At 28.2% G+C, this 18,741-nt stretch overlaps 1 long non-coding RNA gene and 2 other non-coding genes across 3 annotated transcripts; 1 reads left to right on the top strand and 2 right to left on the bottom strand.

Annotated features, from left to right (window-relative positions):
* Positions 1–2,169: 2,169 nt before the first annotated feature.
* Positions 2,170–2,260, top strand: TRNAM-CAU (transfer RNA methionine (anticodon CAU)). The gene is given in 2 exon segments: positions 2,170–2,206; positions 2,225–2,260. It is a non-coding gene; the product is annotated as a tRNA-Met (tRNA).
* Positions 2,261–4,041: 1,781 nt separating this feature from the next.
* TRNAM-CAU (transfer RNA methionine (anticodon CAU)) lies at positions 4,042–4,132 on the bottom strand. Its single transcript is given in 2 exon segments — positions 4,042–4,077; positions 4,096–4,132. It is a non-coding gene; the product is annotated as a tRNA-Met (tRNA).
* Positions 4,133–13,212: 9,080 nt separating this feature from the next.
* On the bottom strand, positions 13,213–18,572 carry LOC122270143 (uncharacterized). Its single transcript, XR_015428994.1, has 3 exons — positions 18,484–18,572; positions 16,626–16,702; positions 13,213–14,413 (listed from the first exon to the last, which is right to left on the bottom strand). It is a non-coding gene; the product is annotated as an uncharacterized LOC122270143 (long non-coding RNA).
* Between the last annotated feature and the right edge of the window lie 169 nt (positions 18,573–18,741).

Below are 18,741 nucleotides of genomic sequence, written 5' to 3'. Positions count from 1 at the left end.
AGAACTCGCGACCTCTTGGAGATGGTCTCAACGCCCTTCCAACCTGGCTATCCCGGTTGTTCATTACATACTAGGTCTTATAAAAACTTTATTCCAGTAGTACTGTTATTCTTTTTCTTGCTATCAGTGTCTTTTTAAAATTCTGTAAATTGCATTGTTTTTTGATTGAACAACTATTTCTTTAAATAAAATAAAAATTTGCGAAATATTATTCTAAAAAACACATTTGAAAATTAATGTAGTTATATATCTCGAGATTGTAATAAAATGAATAATAAATTATTAAATAAAAATAAAGGTAATAAAAATTTACTTGTTTATAGGCAAAAGTTCCTGCAATTTTCCAAAACTGCGTCATCGCAAGCCTATGCGACCAATATCGTTCTCCAGCCACTTCGAAATTTAATTGCTCGTTAGTTCGACATTGTGGAATCGTTACCTTTTAGCTTACATGCAAAAAGGTAACGATTCCGCAACAACATTGCTCCTAGCACAACATGGTCTATTTGGTAAATGCTCATTTTATTTAGTTTGCTCGTATATTACAAGTGCAAGTACTATAATTAATAGTACATTGTACTTTAAAATAACAAACACTTAAGAGTAAGATCGTTATTGGAAAATTCCGAAAATAACATATCGTTATAGAGGTGCGAAAGAAACATATTTTTTCGTTAGGAGGGCCTCGGTAGGCTTTCTGCCAACACAAAATCTCAATTAAAAAACTTTCAGCAATCATTGATTAATTCTTGTAACTAGTTTTAACCCTTTCGTCATCAAAGCATTTTGGCGAAATGTGTTGAAAACCACGGAATTTTTTTGAAAATGTTTAATTTTTATAGAACTTTATTTTTATTCATACCACAAGGATGAGTTGTAGAAAAAAATCCAAAAAAGCTTAAAATTGAAATCTGAAAATGACATTTACGAAAACACTTTTTTAAATAATGGAAAAAATATCTGAAATTTGAGCTAGTAAAAAGTGTACATGTAGAAAACATTTATCAACAAAATATCGTTGCGAGGTTTTATTATGTATCACAACATGTGATTTTTAAATCACGCGAATACTTATCTCGAAATTTTACATTTAAAAATCGCGTTAATAAGAATCTCGGATGTTTGATTTTAAAATCGCTTGAATACGAATCTCGGTATTTGATTTAAAAATCGAGTGAATAAGAATCTCAATGTTTGCTTTTTAAAATCACGTGAATACGAATATCAATGTTTAATTTTCGAAATCGCTTGAATATGAATCACGCTGTTTAGTTTTCAAAATCACGTGAATATAAATCTCGATGTTTGATTTAAAAATCACGTTAAAATGAATCTCGATGTGTGATTTTTAAAATCATTTGATTAAAAAAAAACCTGAAAACAGAAACACGATGCGTGATTTTGAATCGCGAAAATAAAATCACGATGTGTGATTTTAAATCATATCAATGTAATTTTAAATCGCGTTTACATTCGTAGGAAAAAAGAGTAAAAGTGAATTCCCGGAATTCGAAGACAAATTTTCTTTGAAGAAGATGATTCCCCCACCCCCCCTTCTTTTTAAGTACCAGTAAAAATTTTTTACAGTGATGGTGACAAATTTTCCACGAACGTGTATATTATACTGGTCTGGGCCTTGGGGCGAAAAAATAGGCTTTCAGGACCGCAATAATTTCAATTTTTAATTCATATATTGATAAATAAAAAGTTAAATTTTCTTTAGCATTATAGGAGTAATAAAATATCACTTTTCTTTTTTTTTAAAAAAAAACAAAAAAAACAATGAATTTAAAACTTTTTTTTAAATGAACAATTAAATCAAAATTTTCATTTAAAAAATATACCGAAATATTGAAGTAGTTTTACCTTAAAGTGCATTTGCAGAATTTGAAATTATGATAACATTTGGGTGAATTTTCTAATTTAAAAATGTTTCGAAATTTAAATTTTCGATGCTTTTGTTATTTTGTTGGGCGAATAATAAATATTTTTCTTCACTTTTTGGTTAGAATTAAAATAAAAAATAAGAAAAAATAATATTGTTGTTTAAAAATAATCATTTAAGATGCTGATTTATTTTAATAGAATGAATGTTACATTGTAATAATTATTTTTTATGTTCAATTTCCTTTCATCAGATATTTAAATTAATACCCTACAACTCTGCAAGCCTCGGTAGCGCAGTAGGCAGCGCGTCAGTCTCATAATCAACTCAATCTGAGTTATCTGAAGGTCGTGAGTTCGATCCTCACCCGGGGCAGTTTATTTTTTTCCCCATAGGATATCAAATTTCTTATTTACTTACAAATAACTTTGCTCTTTCTACTATTTTACCGAAAAACAATGAGCGAGTAAAATCTTAAACATTTATGCTGATAATATAGATCGAAATTAAATTAAAGAAAATTCACCAAAATTTTTTCGAGATTGCATCAAAACTATTTCAATTTCATCCATTTTAATAATTAAATAAAATAAAATTGATCCATTTTAATAACTTAATTAAATTAGAAAATTACTGAATTCCTAATTTTGAAACTAGAAATAGGCTGATGTTCCAGAAAATGTTTCTTGTACGTTTTAATTAAATATATATATATATATATATATATATATATATATATATATATATATATATATATATATATATATATATATATATATATATATATATATATATATATATATATATATATATATATATATATATATATATATATATATATATATATATATATATCCGAAAACATTCTAATTACAAGAATAGAGTAATACTAAAAAATAGAAAATTTAAATCGAGCAGTTTTTTCTATATTTTATTTCATAATGTTAAAAATACTTCAGATTTTATGCTTTATTTGTTTAGTCATAAATTATTTGAATTCTGTAATAAGGCTCCTCGCTTGTTTCAAAATGCTGTTTCGGGACTTAGATTGGCCACAAAAAAATTCTGATCTTGTTCTTTTTGTTTTCTGTTTTATTCACGTCCGAAAGATTACGATTATTTTATAAATTAAAATCATTACTATACCCCCAGTGGCAGAATCATAGTGCGACATTGTCGCAGAACGTTACAGAGTTCTTGCAGAAAGATTTTTCTTTTGAAAAGTAACAAAAAATTACTTTTTTTTTACAGAATTTTATATGTAATATTTGAATCACATACTCATATAATCACTTCGAACAAATTATTTCAAACAATGTGGAAAATTCGAATCGTGCATTTGAGTATTTACTTTTTAAGGTAATAATTCTATCAAATTTTTGGCGGTTATTGCTATTGATTTCTGCATTGTTTTTAAATCCGATATTTTTTATGCGATATTATTTGTTATATATTGTTTAATAAATAGATAAAATTATAAATAGTTTTCTTTGTAATCACAGCTCTTTTGTTATTTTAAATTAGTAACATACATGTTTGTTTGTTATTATTAAAACTATCTTGCAGAAAGATATTAGAGGTAGAGAGTATTGTAACTAAATTAATTACAACAGTCTTTTTTTTGTTTGCTTTTCAGTACAGGTATGCAGCCTTGTACAAAATATGCGTTATATATGAGTCAGAGGATGTATTTCAAACTCTGCCAACTGGTATTGTAGTGTTGAAAAAATCTAGAAATTTAAAAAAAAAGTGAATAAGTGTAAATAGTGATTGTTATACTGCAAATAATTCATTTATAAACTTTATTTAGTAACTGATTCGCCTTTTTATTTACGCACCGTTTATGATTCAACCATTCACTAAAACATCGATTCTCTCATTCATTGATTCACTTCCTTTCATTCCTTATGATTTTCGGCACTCACTATATCTAGAATTATTCTCAAAAATTGTTTCCATAGCGACGCGTTGTTTATTTAAATAAAAGAAAAATATTAAATGGCGATAATATTGAGTGAAGAATCAAATTATCAGCATACATTTCGAAAGTGTAATTCGTTCTCTGTGTTTATTAAAAATAGTAACGAGAGCAAAGTTTAATAAATGAAATGGAAAGCAAAAAGAAATTCGAAAACTTAAAGAAAAAAAAAACAAACTGCCCCGGGTGAGGATCGAACTCACGACCTTCAGATAACTCAGTTTGAGTTGATTATGAGACTGACGCGCTGCCTACTGCGCTACCGAGGCTTGTTCATGAAGAAGAAAGCAATAATGAGTATCCTATTTCAAATTTCTATTGCCCTGCGAGGAAAATTTAACGAGATAAAATTTTTTATTACTAGTTAGACAAAAAATACCGCTTGATTTCAGTTGAAAATAAACAAAATAGCTATAAGCGATTAAAAGGAATAGAACTAATAAAATATTCTTGTAGGACGAAATATAAAATATAAGTTTTTGAAAATTCACATCAGTTTTTTTTTATTTATTTAAATACAGAAATGCACAATTTACGTTTTCATTAGCAATATTTTCTGATATTTTTCATTATTTTTACTAAGATCTCGATTTCCTGTTAAAAATGACACGGATAATTTTTCGATATCGGACAAATGAGTTGTATTTATTTTAATAGAATACCAAAACGCAGCTAAAATAATGAAATATAACTGAAAATACAATGAAAATATTGACATTATTGCTAATAAAATTACTAATTATGCACATCAACTTGTAGATAAAATAAAAAATAAATTACTTTAGGTTTTATGATATAAATAGCAGGTTAGCGCTCTTCCCATTTCTTCTTTTTTAGCTTATTTTTATTAATGTATATGGTAAATTTTTTGTGGTTACTTTTTCCATGGGTAAGCTCACTCAACGTTTAAAGAACGTGTTGTTGTTATTGCTGCTCACATTATCTTTTTATTTATTTATTTTGTTTCTTTTGAAATTAGCGTAGACTATTATTTAAAACAGGGTTTAAATTAATTGTTTTATTTATTTATATTTTTTAAATATTACTGATTTAAGTAAAAAACATATTTTATTTAGGATAATTCATAAAAATATTATTTAGCTTCTCATTTTCTTGAAATCTGATTTTATTGATATTGAAGGTGTTATGCAAGGCAATAATGATAGAATGTAATGCATGTAAATTATTATTTGATGATATTATTATTATGTTAAGAATAAACTAATTGATAAAAAGAAAGGCTAAATGTGGATGAAAAAGATGTTAAAATATTTTATTGTAACTTTCCGTTAAATGTATGTAAAATAATTCGCTATTTAACAAACATATTTCAATTACACTGATATAGTTTTACGCTTATTTAAATGCAAATACTTTAAAAAAAATTTCGAATATGTATTTTGTATATATAAATTAAAAAAACTTGTTCTGCTTAGAGTTATTTAGAGCATTTGATTTTTTTTTCCTTATTTAAATTAATTATTCTTCATTCGCTTTAATTGACAAATTAGGATTTGGTCTTTACAAATTCATGAAAAATATTGTACTTGAATAAAAACATTTATGATTTTTTCTATTCTAGAGCAGAGAATTCGAATCTTTGGGAGCAAGTAAATTCTAAATAAAACTTTAATTAGTAATTTTTTTCCGCTTGCAAGAAATAACGAATATATCTAAATTGCAGTCAATGTAAATTACTCTTTGAATGATAAAAATTTGAGAATCGAATCTTCTTACAGTGATTTGTGACTATCGTCTGTATTTTTTAAAGTTTTAAATAGTAACGCACTATTTAGATATATAAATAATAATCATGCACTATAGCTTTGATAGCCCTTAATTTAGTTCTAAACAAAAACTTAAGATGTTAATCAAGATAATATGAACTTTATAATTTAGTTTGCAAGAAAAGAAACGCATTCTATTAATTTTCAACTTACTATGCGTCAATACTTCCTAACAAAGTATCGTTTTGAGTTACTGATAATTTTATACATTAGTTGCTTGATTTATTTAAGTACAATTTAAATTAGAATTTAATAAATGAATTGTTATTGATGGGTTAAAGCTGATTCAATGTAAAATGTCTAACTAATCAATAGAGACAGTATTTTTAGTTTCTGATTAGTGTACTTTTTGTTTTTGTATTTGTTTTGTCTCATTACCGATCCTAAAATTATTCTTATCCTGTAAAAATTATTTACTTTTATTTTTTGTATATTTTTTTTTCTTTTGAAATTTATTCAAATGAATTTTATTTAGTTTTTGGTAAATACGTTAAAAATATTTTTATTTTAATAATATTTCACACAATTTTCACGATTTATAATCTTATTTTGATAGTTATTTTTAACGGACTAGCAGTCCCTGTAATATGCGAGATCGTTCTTTAGAAAGTAACTTGAATGTGGACTGATGATGCCGCCATCTATTTTTTGCAAATGGTTTTTTTATTTATTAAAAGTGAAATTAAAAGAAAAAAAAAATGAAAAGTTTGTTTCCGTTTAGATTTCAATTTTATCAGTATTGTCCTTTCTTTATTTATTTTTTAATGAAATATCATAGAAATATGAAGCTTTACCATTTCAAAAGAAAATTGTATTCAATACACAATTTAAGATAGATCAAAAATACTTTTCTTGTTTAAATAGTTTAATTAATTGAGCTATGTAAACTTTTAATTATTTACATGTTTTTCGGGGAAAAGTGTCATCTTATTTAATTATTTATTTTTATTTACAAAACTATGATGAGCTTCGCATATCCTGAAAATTACATGAACTCTTATCGATTGAAAGCTGAGTGCATAACATTTAATCATAAACATCACATCAGTTTATAAGATCATAATTTAAGTACGTATGTCTTACTTTTTTTTTTTTAAATGAAGCATTAAACAGTTGTTTGTGAGTGTAAAGTTAATTATGTTTTATAAAATTTATTTTTATACGGCTTTCGATTTGTAAAACAGCGTAGTAACAAAGCTAATTTTAATCATGCTTTTTTTCTGTAACGTGATTTTTGAATTTAGAAATAGTAATATTTATTCAATTAGCTAATTAAAAGTAATTTAACAAAAATATATTCAACAGTAGAATACGAGTAACATTGAATGCACTATTTTACTTTTCTGCATAAAATTTAAGTTTCTGTCTAGGATTTTCTAACAAAGTGTCAAGGTCAGTTTCAATCGTATTTTTTTTAATGAAATTTGAAATGACAAAAAAAAATATTCAGTCAATAATTTAAATAAAAAAAAATTTATAAAAGAAAAGTAAAATATATTCAAATGCGATATTTTAATTAATAAGAAAAATATTATTTCTGAATATCGAGCCTCCGTGGCGCAATCGGCTAGCGCGTTCGGCTGTTAACCGAAAGGTTGGTGGTTCGAGCCCACCCGGGGGCGAGCTTTTTTTTTCTGCTTTTTACTGAGAGAGCTTGCATTAATCTTCATTGTCCATTCTTGTGTTGCTTTAAAAGAACTACTTTTTTTCCGCTAATCACAAATATTTTTAATTTTTTTTTTGCTGGGAATTTTAAATATTATCAATGGCAGCACGTTTTAAGTATTCGTTAGAATGATATTGTAATTTTTTATCTTTTAAGTCCATCAGATCAGTTTTTCTCAGTGTCCGAAAAAAATTAGCCTAACTTTTAAACTTTGTATTCAGCAAAGATTTTGATATGTATAATTACAATAGTAAAAATTCATCTATTTCACATTTTTAATTTTGATGTTAATTCACATTTTGCCTGGCTTATAAAAATAATTCGGCTTTTTAAAGGAAAAGAAAGTTTTAATTACTTCTTTTAAAATAATTTTCCGATTACGATATGGAAATCTAATATACAAAATCAAAATAATTAGTAAAAATTGCTAGTTGAATATTACTGAATTAGGCAAATATTTTAGTGATCATCATACATACTTTAATCAGCTGTAAATAGTTAGCTTTTTATAAAAGTACTCCTAACTACAGATGCTTCTAAAATCTTAAAGGTTTGTTTAATAAATAATGGAAATCACTTCAATTTATTCACCTTTTTTAAAGAGTGTAAATTTTATTAAGCTTTGTTATTTTTTTTAATATTTTTAAAATAGAGTTTGTAACAAGTATTTAATGTTTATTAAATTAAAGTTTTTGGAATAAAAACCTTTGCAATATTTTATTTAAAAAAAGCAATGGACTCAAAATTAATGAATGCCTTCCGTAAGATTAGCTAAATTGAATTGATTTATAAAAGTATTCTATTTCATATTTTTGTTAATCGCAATTTACTGAAAGAGACTATTTCGACTGACTTTCACAATACTGTCTGAATCGACTGATTTTTCAATTTTTGTATACTTTGTCATTTATTTTTTAAGGCTGTTTCCCGAAGGCTCAGTCATTATATGAAATAATATTCTTTTGCAAATAATATGCTATTTTTATAACTGTTGTGAGTTTTCAACTGTTACTCATGACTGTTAGGTCAAGTTTAGCCAATCTAAAGACAGCGCTGCCTATTTGAAAACGGCGCCTTGCGTAATTCGCTATCTTTTAAGTACTTTATAAACGTTTAAGCTAATTGAAAAACTTTAGCACACAATTATAAAATCGTTATCGTTTATTCAAAGATCATTCTATACAAAACGGAACTTTTAGTAACTATTTATGATTTTTTATTACATTATTTAAGAGTAGTCGAAGCAATTTTGAATTGTTAAGGTATAAAATGTTTGCATCATTTTAAAGAATATAATTTTACATGGCAAAATACAAAATTTGAGCAAAATCGGTCGAATAGTTCCTGAGAAATTGAATTTCAAAACAGTCGTATACTTAAAATTCGATTTACCGGGAACTATTTGACCGATTTTGACTTGTAAAATTACATTCTTTGAAATGGTACAAAAATTGTATAACTTACATTTGAAAATGTTTTCATCAATTATTAAATAAAATAATAAAGAATAATAAATATTTACTAAAAATTAATTTTTACATGGAATTATCTTTGGCTAAACGAACTTAAAAATTATGGGCGAAAAATTTTCAATTCGCTTCAAAAGTTGTTGAGTTATAGCAAAATACGCATAAAGTAAAATTAACATGAAGGGGTCCAAATTTTGGAGCGTTTTCCTGACTAAACTATCTTGACCCTATTTCCCAGATTGCGGCAACCCGCCTATATTTTGGGAGTCAGAAATCCGAATCCGTCGATAAAATTGTATATTTATTCAGCGAAAGCACATTTTTGTGTCTGATTTCGTAACTTAAAATATCGTCTGCATTTATTAACTATCGTATTTGAGATCATCCCCTCAAACCATTAAGATTGAGTTCTAGAACGTGAAAACCCGATCATTAAATCAAAAGTTATTCAGGGGGTTATTTTTTTGCGCACTGTACAATACTTAACTACCTTTCATTAATGTTAACTGCAGAAATGCATTGGTATAATTTAATCGGAAGAAATATTAAAGAATCTAAAATACCGCGTGTTTTTGTCTCAAATGGTCATTATTATTATAAAGATTTTTAAATTAAAAAATTAAAAGTAATTTTAATCGTAACCGAAAGTTGATAAAATACATCATTTACCTTAGATCCAAGTTCATTTATGTGTTTACTTGGTACTTTTTATTTACGTCGCACAAGCTGAATATGATCCAGAGACAGCATATATACGTCACATCCCATTTTACAGGGAGGACACATTCATATACTAACTATCCATTTACAAATCATAATTTTGATCTGAACGATCAATTTCCGATCCAGTACCTCCAGAGGTATTGATTTGTTATGAGAACTTGGAGGACTTATTGACCCCGATAGATTGAGCGTTTTTGGTAGAGCCTGGTTGGTAGGGCATTGGGCTTGCACCCAAGAAGTCGTGAGTTCGATCCCCGACTGCTGAAGACTCTCCGTTTAGTAAACGGTTACTGGTGCACGTTAAATCTGTCGGGTCACAAAATCCTCCATGTTCCCATATCAAATTATACCTCTGGGGTTACTAAATTGGATTGATTGTTCTGTTTCATTTCAAAATTACGGTTTGTGGATAAATGGATGTATGAATGGGCCCACCCTATAAACAGGCTGTGACGTGTGTGTCTTGGCCAGGGTTTAAGCTGAGTCTAAAAATTCATTAGCAAAAAAGCTAAAATCTGAAAAAAAGTTTTAGCAAAATGCTAAAATGCCATTAGGCTTATAAAATTACTTTATATCAAACAAGTACTGTAAGTTATCTGACAAAGAATAGCTTAATGTACAAGAATATCAAAAAGAATACCTATAACAAAAAAAAAAAAAAAAAACACATTTATTATTTATCAAAACATTTTGGTTTATAATTAACAATCTTCCTTTCTTTCATGTTTGCCCATTTTACAAATGCTTCTTGAAAGTTAAATGCACTTTCAGGGCCCTCAATATTAATCATTAACAAATTGTTTACATGGTTGATTAACAACCTGTTTCGAATATTAGTTTTAATCAAATTAAGGCAGCTAAAGCCCCTTTCACAGTCAACAGTGCGCATTGGTATTGTTGCACAATACTCTGTAACAGAAGTTATTAATGGGTACTGTTCAGACACATCATTGGTATTAAAAATAAAAGCAATTCATTAAATGACATGTTTTTACATCGTTGCATTAAGATGTGTTTAAATAATCCCCATTCACAAAGTAATTCAGTTTCTGTAAACTGAAAATCTTTTCTGGGAGATTCCGAAAACAAATTGAAAATGCAACGGATTTCCTTTACACCATAATGCTGTAATTCTTCCGAACTATGGGGCATCCTGCTAGGTATAAATATATTGAACATTTCGATTTTATCCAAATCTCCCAATCTATCAGTAATATTTTCAATGATACAGTTTAAAAAATTGTGCATCAAATTGCGGAATCTTTCCCTCTGTTTCAGTCCATCTAAAATTATATGGCCCTGAAACTCAAATTTTTCACTTTCCTTCTTAGGCACATCATCTAAAAAACTCATATAATGAGTGCCGGTGCCATTTTTTATTTCTTCTAAACTTGAAATACAAGCCTTCACACTTGATTGAACATATTCAAAATTTAAATTAGATTTTTGAAATATGAGGCTTAATTTATTAATGTTGAACATGATATCATTCATGATGGCAGTGGTTGCTAAAAACAAAAAAGTAGTTATATTTTTTAACAACCCTTGAGCAACAGGACGTTTGTCTTCCATTAAAACACTAACAAGAGCTTGCCAGTTGCAATCCAGAGCTGTAACTGAATTCCCCAAAGACAACCACCGACTTCTTGATAACTTTATGAATTTCCTTGATTTTTGTTCAAGGATATCTTGAACATTCTTCAATCGCCTGGTATTTGCAGGGGAGCATTCAAAATAAGAGTGAATTCTTTTTATTATGTCCTGAAACTTTACCAGGTAAGCATTCTCAGACGCTGCTTGGCTCACGGCTAATGCTAGCCTATGTGCCACACAATGTACTGAAATTAAATGCGGATTTTGGTTTTTGAACAGAGCAGCAACCACCGCTCCAACACCAGTCATAACGCTAGCGTCATGGTTCTTCTTGCGAAAGATATTTAGATTTTTTCTCCTTGTTTGATCAAGTTTTTTCATGGATGTTAGCGTCATGGTTTTTCGCGGAAACTTTTTTTTTTTAATGGAATTTAGTAAAATCCTTTAGCAAAAATGCGAAAATGCTTTGTTGAATTTTAGCATTTTTGAGGGGTCTTTTCGTATTTTGCGAAAAAAGCTACCGTAGCGGAAACCCTGGTCTTGGCCATAGATGGTGCCATAGATGAAGAACAAGTCCATAGATGAAGAACAAGAAACGCATCCTCTGCCTTTAATTCACTTGGTTTCACCCCGCAGGCTTGCTGTCATTGGCAAGTGGCATTAGAAACAACAACAACAACAAATAATTTTGTGTAAATAAGAAAGTGGTAATAATAATACAAGTTTTGTTGATTTTATTTTAATGCTATTTAAACGGTAAAAATAATTTTTCCAATTTTTTCCCAATTCTTTGTTTTTTCTTCGTCGAAAATTTTATTATTAAAATAATCCACTGTGTGTGCTAATATCAGAGACCAAAAAAGAATAAAGTTTTCGTCCTTTCTGTTTTAACTATCAATTACGCACAGTGAAATTGGCATAAATAAAAAACTGCCATGAATAAAGAACTGTATGATGAATGGATTGATAAAAAATGGCGTCTTTCTTATTGCAGGAAGAGACTTTTCTCAGGAAATAAAATGTTTTGATTCTTGGGTGGTTGTTGACTGGGCAAATCACCGGATGTAATGATCATTTATCTCTGCCATGCCGAGGATGATGATACATTGCTTTTGTTTACATTACTGTATACTGCTGCTTTGTATTTCAGATAATTGTTATTATTTGATAGGGCAAAGAGAAGTTCAGACGTATTATTATTATTTTTTTAATCGTTTCTATTCTGTGCATCATGAAATCTTACCCATTTCAAGGTATGGGGGAATAATGGTTTTGATTCATTTCAAAATCGAAACAAATTTTATATTCCCAATCGTATATGATAACAAAAACAAAACAAATAATAAACGGAACTAAATAGATTAGTTTGTATTAACCAAAACAATGAAGTTTTACCCTGAAATATATATTTTTTAAAATTATAAATAAATATAATCATAAATAATAAAATAAAATTATAAATAATTAAGTTAAAATTTCAAAAGATTTTTCGCGCTGAAGATTTCTAATTATTATTCAGTGAACTAGCTAAATATCAAAAGTCTTCGCCAAACGTAATCGAATAAAAAATACGGATTTGTTTAGAAAAGTTCATTTTGACGTAATTTTGAGTATCGAGTTAAATAAATGTATTACTTTCGAGTGGAAAAAATAATTCGCCAATACTTTCACCAAAACTCAATTTTATTCGCCAAATTTACGATTTTATCGCATTTGGCGGTGTGGCGTATGCTTAGTGCTGCCCCTAATAAAATAATGAATTTAACACAAAAAATGTATTCGACTCCAAGCTCCAACTCTGGTCTGTTAATTTTTTAACGCAGATGAGACACCGGTGCCCCTTTTATGTAAATATTTTCTTCTGATTCTTTAATTACAAGCAAAAGCATATATTTTGGTATTTTTTAATTATAAAGACAGTCTCACAGTTACTAAAAAGTATGTTAGATTATCGGAATTATATTTGTACAATAATAATATAAAATACAAAAAAAGTTGTTTATTTATTTATTTTTTCATTTACATTCAAAAATGTATCAATAATTGATTTTGTAAATTAAGAGAAATTTCAATAGTAAATAATTATTTCTCTTAGATTTAAATAATTGCAAATAACAAACTTTTTAAAAAATTTTCTTTGAAAGTGATGTGTTTTAGGATAATTTTAAAGGATTTTTTTTTCCTCTTTTTAATACAAATGGTAAATTCAAAAACAAGAAATATTGGTTTTAAACAAACATTAAAAAAAATTTCCTATGATTTTTGAATAAATTTATTAACAATTAAATACAACAGTAACACGTACGAGCAGTTTCACAGGTCATTAGTATCGTACCGTGTACAAAATGAGAAACGGACCACCCTGAATAACTTTTGATCTAATCAGTGCAGACGATATTTTAAGTTAAATCAGACACAGGAACATACTTTCTCTGAATAACCTGAACTTGTTTTTAGACGGATCAGGATTTCTGACACTTACAGTGAAATATGATCCCAATATTTTGGTCAGAAGAGCGCTCTAAAGTTTGTTCCCCCTTATTGTTAATTTTACTTTTTGCGTATTTCGCTATATCTCGAGAACTTATTAAGATAGTCGAAAAATTTTTGCAGACAATTATAAAATTCGTTTATCAAAAACTAAATTCATGCAAAAAATAACTTTTACTAAATATTTATTATTTATTTATAAATGGTGGAAAAAATTTTGAATTGTTAGATATAAAATTTTTCATATCATTTTAAAAAACCAAGAAGACAAAATACAAAATTTCAGCAAAATCACTTGAAAAGTTCCGAGAAATTGGAATTTAAAAAAAGTCAGATCTTTAAAATAAGATCTTTAAAGATTCGATCCAGGATTGCGGCTACCCCTTATATTTTGGGGATCACAAATCGGAATACATAAGAAAATAGGTTCTGTTTATTCAGAGAAATTATATTTTTCTGCCTTATTTCGAAACTTGAAATATCGTCTGCACTAATTAATTAGTATATTTGAGGTCACACCCCTCGAGCCATTAAGATTTAGTCCTAGAACATGAAAATCCGATCACTAGATCTAAAGTTATTCAGGGTGGTCGGTTTCTTTTCTTTTTTTTTTCTTTTTTGCACACTATCCAATTAGTTTATCTCTGATATTCAATTAGTTGCTTTTTGTTCTTTTGCTGGATGTGGAATACAATTGTGAAGATTTCACAGTTCTTGTTGGACAACATTTATACCAAATCCACTGCATGAGGAAAATAGATAATTCTATAACAGAGATGATGCTAGCTCCTAGAAACAAACCGAGAGATCCTCCGATTTGACCTGGAAAAAATAACGATACTAATAATATTATATACTAATGTTGTATTAACTCTGTGCAGTCGGAAAAATTAAAGATTAATTCTCAAACAATGTATTTTTAAATGACAAAAAAAAAGAAGAGAATTTTGAATAACAATTTCTCAAAAATAAAAGTTAAAAAATATACATTTATTTTAAATTTTATTTTCTATGAACTATATAATCGATTTCTTTGAAATTTCTTGTTGCTCCTCTTTGCTCAAAGAGTGCAAAATGGCGAATTATATACACTAGTTTATACCTGTTTGCATCTAAGTGCACGCCAAATGAATGCCAAGTGAACGTATATCAACATCGCCAACAATTAAAATAACGCTACACAGCCTTCTTCATGCTTTCTTAAATCGTATGAAATGAGGAAAACAAAACTTATTGAATTAACGAGTGATAAGAATTTATAAAAATTCTATCTGAAATCCTAACAAATATACGTCTTACTATTCGCATTTAAGGAAACTGATAAAAGGATAATTAATATTGTTACTGGCAGACGATTTTCTTCTACAGCAAAAAAATAAAAATTCTTTATCATTTTTTGTAGCATATCATTCCTTATAAAAATTCTTAATAGCATTTGATTTGCAAGAAACATCTTCGCATAAGAGGCTCCATTTTAGTGGTCTAATCAAATAACCATTTTTAATCTTACCATTTTTTTTTTTTGAATTGCACACTGTTTATCAACACAATTTTAATAAGTAATACTATTTCTTTGAATAATTTCGTAACTCGTAAAATTATTGTTAATCACAAGTATTTATATGTTTTATTAAAAGCGATTAAGTTATATTTTCTTTTCTGAGTTGCATTCTTTAGATTTAGGACAGGAGGACTGTTTTCTTTTCATAATTTTGTTACTCGCAAAACTACACTATTGTTATTCACAGATGTATCACAATTTCAGTAAAATCAAATAAATTATTTACTGTTTGAAATTTTGATTCAATTACTATGAAAGTGTTACAGTCTAAATAATGTTTTTCCTCCTGTAAAGCTGATTTTTAAAGATTTGTTTAGCATTTTTTTCTATGTCTCAATTCTTTTTAAAATAACTTTAATCAAAGATCTTTTATTTTATACTATTGTATTCAACTATTTTATACAACTGTTTTATACTTCAAATACAAAAGCAGTTATAAACTTGTAAATACGTTCTAGGTATTTCTACTTATTTTGAATTTTTTGAAATTTTTTTTCTGTTCATAAATTTGAATAGAATTCTAAAATAGAGCTAAATTAAATTATAAACAAGAGATGGCGCCACGATACATATTTCATTAGATTTAGGATAGGATTTCTTCTTTCCTGGACGATGTCTAGATCTTTCTTAGGTACTTTGTTAGTTTAAAAGTTCGTTAGACGTTTATTAAAATGTGCGTTAGTTAATCACGACTAATTAATTTAAAACAGTTAAAATTTTTCTAAAAAATATGACTCAAAGTTATGGGTATCAGTATGGAAGGCTCAAAATACTTTAATTGTACAATTTTTAGAACTCATATATTCTTTGTAAACCTTTTTCTTTCCAATTAATTTTCCCAGAGGACGCCACTAAAAGTTCCGATGAAATGTAGAAGTTTTTTTTTTTAATACACGTCTATGGCTTCTCCAAAATTACATAAAACATAGTTTACGAATTAATTAAAGAAAAACGGAACAAACGGATGCATAGTATACTTGAAAATTTAAATTTTCAGTTAGTTGCCAGTGTCTGGCAGACTCTAACAACTTGGTATTCACTTTTACATCAGACTTAACAAACTAATTATGCATCAAAGTTGCCAGGTACATAGAACAAAAATATATCGCGGTTACTATAAAATACATAAACAAATAATAAATATCAGTTAAGTAAAAGAAGTAGATGAGAAAGAATTATATTTCAACTCATTCGATGTGCGATACGGCTATGTATTTAATTAACTTCAAGTTAATTAACATTCTAACTTATGTAGAAAAACTTAGCTCAACTTTAATGTGCCATTTTGCTGAAAAATATTTGTTGGCACTAACGTCATAGGTCACATGTGTGGGTACGGGGGTTCTTCTTCTTTTTGAAGTGCAAGTACCCAATTGAGAATAAAAGAAGATCTTAACCTGGATGTTATAAATTTTTTCAAAAATGTCTTTAGGGATAACCATCGAGGTGTACAAATATGAATCCGATACTTACTGAAAATGCTGGAAAATGTCGTCCTCCTGTGCTCGTGATAAGTATACTGCTTCGAATCGTGCATTATTTCAACTCGGCTGCAGAAGAAGAACATTTTTATGTTAAAGCAATGGCTTTTATTGCAAAAACTTATGAACTTTGTTACAGAAAAATACAAAATGAAGATTAATTTAATGATAACAAGCTAGGGTTTGAAAAATTGGCAATTAGCATATATTAAACGACAAAGGTTTTACCCTAGCAACAATATTTACCTTAGCAACGTTGAAGTTGAACAATTTATGCGTTTATACTCTGTCGTAAGTTAAGGAAAACACAATGAAGGAAGAATAGTCCATTTCACCCGATGTCTTACAGCCATTTTTCAAACAATATCGGCTCTATATAGAATTGTTAGATTAACCTAAATATTTTATATCCATTATTGTGGCAATATCGGCTCAACATAGAATAGTCCATTTCATACGGTGTTTTACAACCACTTTTCAACCAATATCGGCCCTATATAGAACTGCTATTGCTCAATTTTAAAATCCATTCTAGGACCAATATCTAGACATCCCACTATTGGCCAACAGGTGCAAGTACTTATAGGACCGTTATTTAGAAAATTTTGTGCCCAACTAGGGCCAAAGTAAAATTGTTGCTAAGGTATTCGGATGATTTGTAAAATATTTTTTAGTATTTCGTACATGGTTTATTCTAAATTTACGTGAGCTCACTTCCCCCCCCCCATACTTTAAATTTCCAATAGAGAGATTCTTCTCTGATCTGTATCATATGGGCAAACGCTGTTTTGCTGAAAATTTGTCACCATTGTGCAATTTTTTTACTATTACAAAAATGAAAAAAAAAAAAATTCATTTTTGCGCGATTCAAAATATCATTCACATGATTTAAAATCACGAAATTCCTATTGACGCGATTTAAGATAACGCATCGTGTTTTGTATTCTCACGATTTTATATCAAATATCTCGTTTCGTATTCACGCGATTAAAAAGCCACTATTATGATTTGTGCTCAAGTGACTTAATAAATTATTAACATTGGAATTCGTATTCACGCGATTTCGTAATCAAACATCGAGATTAGTAGTCATGCGATTTTAAAATTAAGCACCGAGATTCATATTTACGCGATTTTTTAAATGAAATGTCGAAATTTGTATTCGCGTGATTTGAGCATCACACATTGAATTTCTTATTCATACAATTCCAACAAATAAAAAAATTCCGCAACGATAATTTTTATTAAAACGTCCATAACATTCTGTGGATAAATGGTTCCAGCATACAGTTTTTTCTTGCTCAAATTTCAAGTATTTTTTTCAATAATTTAAAAGTGTTTTTGCCATAACGTTTTTGGATTTCCATTTCCAGCTTTTTTGGTTTTTTTCTGAACTCAATGGTATGAATCCAAACAGAGTTCTATAAAAATTAAACATTTTCAGAAAAATTCAAACAAATTTCACCAAAGTGAGGTGGCAATTAAAGGTTTGAAACTAGTTACATACGTTCGTACATACGTGCGTACTAGGTTCATACGTGCAGAAGTTTTTTTTAAATTTTGTGTTCAGAAAGTTTTTTATTTTATCTAAGTCAGGATATAGTGTCATTTTGAGGTGTATAATGTGCGGTAAACTAAAATTAAATTTCAGCTGCTATATTAAAAAAGACGAATTAGTTAGGATTTTCTAATGGGCGTTACGATAACATTGCCTCTAGTTAACAGAAAACGAGACTTATGTATCGAACGTTATTATGGAAGGGTCGCCGTAATGGGTGTCGTACTGAAGAACGTAGACTGTATATATTAAATTACAACAAATTCACAAAAAGAAAAACTTCCAAACTTACCTGTGATTTGTGTATCCTAAGCCCATGTATGACGTTTTACTAACGAAACTGTATTCGATACAGGGCAACTTACACCAACTCGTATAATTCTTTACTAAATGAAAAATAATATATAGTTAGCACTCTTAATAACTTTTGATCTCATGGCTGGAATTTTACTTATTAAATTGATGATTTATTTGTTATCCTTATAAAACTACCCTGTTAGGTTATAAGAGCCCAGAATTCATCCTGTTAGATTACAAGAGCCCGGAATTC

Source organism: Parasteatoda tepidariorum, chromosome 9 (genome assembly GCF_982258835.1).
Source record: "Parasteatoda tepidariorum strain Cologne lab strain chromosome 9, Ptep-v5.0, whole genome shotgun sequence".
Taxonomy (NCBI): Eukaryota; Metazoa; Arthropoda; class Arachnida; order Araneae; family Theridiidae; genus Parasteatoda; species Parasteatoda tepidariorum.
The sequence above is the reverse complement of the archived record's forward strand: the minus strand, read 5'-3'. Positions and strand labels throughout refer to the sequence as shown.